The sequence below is a fragment of the Rhinopithecus roxellana genome, chromosome 9 (assembly GCF_007565055.1).
Source record: "Rhinopithecus roxellana isolate Shanxi Qingling chromosome 9, ASM756505v1, whole genome shotgun sequence".
NCBI lineage: Eukaryota > Metazoa > Chordata > Mammalia > Primates > Cercopithecidae > Rhinopithecus > Rhinopithecus roxellana.
Window position 1 is genome coordinate 117,338,971 of NC_044557.1, and position 6,237 is coordinate 117,345,207.

Below are 6,237 nucleotides of genomic sequence, written 5' to 3' on the forward strand. Positions count from 1 at the left end.
AAAAATTAGCTAGGCATGTCAGCATGGCATGTGCCCATCATCCCAGCTACTCAGGAGGCTGAGGCAGGAGAAGCACTTGAACCTGCAAGAGAGAGGTTGCAGTGAGCCGAGATCGTGCCACTGCACTCCAGCCTGGGCAAGAGTGACTCTGAAAAACACTGGTTTTGGGGACTGGACTCAGGGTCCCCGTGCTGTGTGAAGCCTGGGCATTTAGTGCCATGTGTCCTAGCCACTCCAGCCACAGCTGAAAGGGGCCAACATAGAGTTTGGGCTGTGGCTTCAGAGAGTGCAAGCCTCAAGCCTTGGGAGCTTTCACATGGTGTTGAGCCTCCAAGTGCACAGATGTCAAGAATTGAGGTCTGGGAATCTCTGTCTAGATTTTAGAAGATACATGGAAATGCCTGGAAGTCCAGGCAGAAGTTTGCTGCAGGGGCAGGGCTCTCATGGGGAACCTCTGATAGGACAATGTGGAAGAAAAATGTGAAATCAGAGTTGGGCGTGGTGGCTCACTCCTGTAATCCCAGCACTTTGGGAGGCCGAGAAGGGTGGATCACCTGAGGTTAGGAGTTCGAGACCAGCCTGGCCAACGTGGTGAAACCCCATCTCTACTAAAAATACAAAAACATTAGCCGGGCATGGTGGCACATGCCTGTAATCCCAGCTACTTGGGAGGCTGAGACAGGAAAACTGTTTGAACCCGGGAGGTGGAAGTTGCAGTGAGCTGAGATTGCACCACTGCACTCCAGCCTAGAGAGTGAAACTCTGTCTCAAAAAAAAAAAAAAAAGAAAAAAAAGAAAAAAGAAAAGAAAAAAGAAGAATGTGGAGTCAGAGCCCCCACACAGAGTCCCTACTGGGGCACTCCTAGAGGAGCTGTGAGAAGGCCATCCTCCAGACCCCAGAATGGTAGATCCACTGACAGGTTCCCCTGTGTGCCTGGAAAAGTTGCAGACGCTCAATACCAGCCCACGAAAGGAGTCAGAAGGGAGGCTGTACCCTGCAAAGCCACAGGGGTGGAGCTGCCCACGCGAACTCACCTCTTCCATCAACATGATGTGAATGTGAAACATGGAGTCAAAGGAGATCATTTTGGAGCTTTGACTACCCCACTGGATTTCGGACTTGCATAGGGCCTGTAGCCCCTTTGTTTTGGCCAATTTCTCCCATTTGGAATGGCTGTATTTACTCAATGCCTATTCCCCCATTGCATCTAGGAAGTAACTAACTTGCTCTTGATGTTACAGGCTACTAGGTGGAAGCGACTTGCCTTGTCTCAGATGAGACTTTGGACTGTGGACTTCTGAGTGAATGCTGAAATGAGTTATAGGGGGACTGTTGGGAAGAAATGATTCCTTTTTTTTTCTTTTTTTTTTTTTGAGACAGCAATTTTGCTCTGTCGTCCAGGCTGGAGTGCACGGGTATAATCTCAGTTCACCGCAACCTCTACCTCCCAAGTTCAAGCAATTCTCCTGTCTTAGTCTCCCTACTGGCTGGGATCACAGGCGTCTGCCACCATGTCTGGTTAATTTTGGTATTTTTAGTAAAAACGGGATTTTGGCATGTTGGCTAGGCTTGTCTCAAACTCCTGACCTCAAGTGATCCTCCTGCCTTGGCCTCCCAAAGCGCTGAGATTACAGGTGTGAGCCACCACGTCTGGCCCATGATTGGTTTTGAAATGTGAGGACATGAGATTTGGAAGGGGCCAGGAGTGGAATGATAGATATGGTTTGGCTGTTTCCCCACCCAAATCTCATCTTGAACTCTCACATGTTGTGGGAGGGACCCAGTGGGAGGTAACTGAATCATGGGGGCTGGTCTTTCCTATGCTGTCCTTGTGATAATGAGTAAGTCTCAGATCTGATGGTTTTAAAAATCTAATTCTGATGTACCTGTGTTTGTCCTATGAGAGTACCATCATACAAAAATACAAAATTTATAGAATAATTTGATGATTAAGAACATGAGATCTATCTCAAAGCAACTTTAAAATTTCCCCAGCTGGGTGCAGTGGTATGTGCCTTTAGTCCCAGCTATGGGAGGCTGAGGCCGGATGATCACTTGAGGCCATCACTGAGTGGAAGGCTGCAGTGTGCTATGATTGTGCCTACGAATAGCCACTGCACTTCAGCCTGGGCAACACAGTGGAGACCATGTCTGTTAAAAAAAAAAAAAAAAAAAAAAAAATTACCAATTAAAAAAACTTGAGGGTGAAGGAATCAAACTACAGAATGAGGATGTAAACTGAATACTCCACAGGGCATTAAAAGTTCATCTTCTGTTTTCAGCTAGAGATCCACAAAGGAGATAAATCATGTATGTGCCTAATTCAGGATAACTTACCACATTAGTACATGAATGCAAAATAAGTTGGAGGTTCACCTGGCATTAAATATATTGGTATGAAATCATAGCACATAAATTTTCCTTTATATCAGCAGTTACTGACAACCAGAGCTAAAACAGGATTTTCTCTATATAGCGGGCAATAAAAACAACTACAAGAATTCTAAATTCATCTAGCTGATATATTTAGTAATGACTGTAATACTTCATGCTTAATCCAGAGGCAGCAAAAAGCCCCATTTTCTCTCTAGTTCATAATTCTAATCTGACCATCTGTAATGTTATACAATCTTAGGCTTAAGCAACATTCACAAACACAATCTTGTTTATTAATTTTTTAAAAGTTGGTAAACATTACCTTATAGATGGATGTGCAACCTCCTAATTCTATAGATGTAAAATGGAGGCCCAGGGCCTTAAGGTTACATGGCTAATCAACACAAGATCCCAGACTTTCTCACTCTCAGGTTGGTATGCTAATATACCACAATATTTCTTAGCTAATAAATATTTGTTTAAATACACCATGGCTGGGCGCGGTGGCTCATGCCTGTAATCTCAGCACTTTGGGAGGCCAAGGCAGGTGGATCACAAAGTCAGGAGATCGAGACCATTCTGGCCAACATGGTGAAACTCTGTCCTGTTAAAAATACAAAAATATTAGCTAGGTGTGGTGGTATGCATCTGATGTGGTGGTATGTCCCAGATATTCGGGAGGCTAAGGCAGGAGAATCACTTGAACCCGGGAGGTGGAGGTTGCAGTGAGCCAAGACTGCACCACCATCTCAAAAATAAATAAATAAATAAACAAATACACCATTAGGCTTAATACTTAAAAGAGTTAAGCCTAATAGCAATATAAAACCTTACGACAAATATGACTGGCCTGGAAATAAACCAGATTTATATACTGCAAAAAAACCCACAATACACAAAAGATTAATACCATCTCTAACTACCAGACATTAAGTGTTCTATCAATATAATCTATGTACACACTCTTCACTTTTAAACAGCAATTTAAAAAAGAATTTATTTTTTTTGAGATGAGTCTCGCTTTGTCTCCCAGGCTGGAGTGCAATGGCGTGATCTTGGCTCACTGCAACCTCCACCTCCCAGGTTCAAGTGATTCTCCTGCCTCAGCCTCCTGAGTAGCTGGGATTACAGGCATGTGCCACCATGCCTGAATAATTTTTTATATTTTTAGGAAAGGATTTCACTATGTTGGCCAGGCTGGTCTTGAACTCCTGACCGCAAGTGATCCGCTCACCTCAGCCTCTCAAAGAGCTGGATTACAGGTGTGAGCCACTGCGCCAAGAATTTCTTTTTTTTCAGAGACAGGATCTTGCTATGTCACCCAGCTGGAGTCCTGCAGTGTGATCTCAGTTCACTGCAACCTCCACCTCTGTGGTTCAAGCGATCCTCCTGCCTCAGCCTCCTAACTGGCACTACAGGCACATGCCACTGCACCCAGTTAATTTTTGTATTTTTAGTAGAGATGGGGTTTCACCATGTTCCCCAAGCTGGTCTTGAACTCCTGGCCTCAAGTGATCCTCCAACCTCAGCTTCCCAAAAGTGCTGGGAAAACAGGCATGAGCCACTGCGCCTGGCCATTAAACAATAATTTTATATTATTTCTCAGAATATGTGCACTATTTTCAAATAGCATTGATAAGCTTAGCAACATTACACTAAGATGACAGCTCCATGCATAGTAAGATGTCTCTAAATGTATTTCTTTGTTAGCGTGAGCTGAATGTGTGCCACCTAAGATAAATCCTTTTTCACAGTATCAACAACTATCTCCCTATACTTTTAAGCAGAGATTGGCTAGGTATGGTGGCTCACACCTGTAATCCCAGCACTTCGGGAGGCTGAGACGGGAGGACTGCTTGAACCCAGGAGTTTGAGATGAACCTGGGCAACAAAGTGAGACTCTGTATCTACAAAAGATTAAAAAGAAAAAAAATCAGCCAGGCGTGGTAGTGCATGCCTGTAGTTCTAGCTACTTGGGAGGCTGGGAGGATCTCTTGAGCCCAGGAGGCCAAGGTTGCAGTGAGTGGTGATCATACCACTGCACTCCAGCGTGGGCAACAGAGCGACACTCTCTAGAAAACAAAACGAAAAAATAAAAATAAAAAAGGAGGACTATCTTGATAATAACTGCATGAAAGATAAGCAATTTAAAAAGCATAACCTAGTGTAAAAATGAAATAACTGAATAATAGAAAGGATTTTGTGGTAATGTTTTTTATGTGGGAAAAAAATGCAGAATCTGCACATAATTTGAAAAGCAAACTAATCACCAAGTGTCAGAAAACTGTTAAGATTTCAGTGTTATATCTTAAATTTTACCAAGTAAAAATTTCCCATATTCAATCATATGGCAGAAATGTCCTGAGGCAGTTTAACAAATCCTCAGAAAATTAAGGCTAAAAGAAAAAAAATAAATAAGGCTAAAATAAGTAAAAATAGAAGAAACAGAAAATTAAGGCTAAAAAAAAAATCAAACACCAAGTGTTCATCGTACCTTTCAGTCAACTCAGCCTTTATTAACGTGCAAGCACCATGTGCTTCAAGATATACAGGCTTACCTAGTCTTTGATTCAGTTTTAACGTCTTAAGGTTATTCTGATTCCAACACATAAAATAACCTATAAAAACTGGTCAAAGTTACACTTTATTTCTAGCTATGACCTAAAAACAGCTAGTGAGTTAACAGTGAGTTAATAAATACTGAGTTAATAAAGTAATAAAGTTAATAGTGACCTAGAAATAGGTCATAGCTATTTTTTCTTTTTTGAGACGGAGTTTTGTTCTTGTCGCCCAGGCTGGAGTGCAGTGGCACCATCTTGGCTCACTGCAACCTCCACCTCCCAGGTTCAAGCCATTCTCTTGCATCAGCCTCCCAAGTAGCTGGGATCACAGGTGCGTGCCACCACATCCGGCTAATTTTTCTATTTTTAGTACAGATGGAGTTCCACCATGTTGGCCAGGCTGCTCTTGAACTCTCAACCTCAAGTGATCCACCCACCTCAGCCTCCCCAAGTGCTGGGATTACAGGCATGAGCCACTGCGCCCGGCCTGACCTTGACTTTTGAAATCATAATTCAGGTTTATACTTGGCATTATTTGTCACCAAGTGGCAGAATATAATTCTTGTACTTGATAAATAATCTTCTATACTAAAATATGTAACAGTATAGCTTAAGAAGTTGCTAAGGCGGCTCTGGGCGCGCTGCCTAGAAGTTAGCCCTGCTCTGCAAGGAGCAGCTTAAAAAAAAGTTACTAAAAATACGTAATTTATATTTAACTCCTTTCAATAAGCTGGAATGGATAACGTTTAAGTACAAGAGGAAAAATTCCTTTTGTGTACGGTTTTTGCAGTTTCCAGAAAAGCTGGTCCATATCAAGCCAGTCTTTTTTTTTTTTTTGAGACAGTATTGCTCTCTCACCCAGGATGGAGTGCAGTGGTGCGATCTTGGCTCAGTGTCACCTCTACCTCCCAGGTTCAAGCAATGCTCATGTCTCAGCCTCACAAGTAGCTGGGATTACAGGCGTGTGCCGCCATGGCCTGGCTAATTTTTGCATTTTTAGTAGACGGCGTTTTGCCATGTTGGCCAGGCTGGCCTCAAGTGATCTACCCGCCTCGTCCTCCGAAAGTGCTGGGATTATAGGTATAAGTCACTGAGCTCAGCCAATATTAAGTCAGTCTCAAATAAGCTGAAGACTTAAGTTTATAGACCCTATAATGACAACTTTGTTCCACCTCTGAGATTAAAGACAATACTAAACCCATCTCCGTGCTTCTTTTCCCATGCATAAGGAATGATGTTGTCACATTTTTTCAAAAAAGTTTTTGGCTGCTTAATAGAAAAGCTGAATGAGCTTGATTT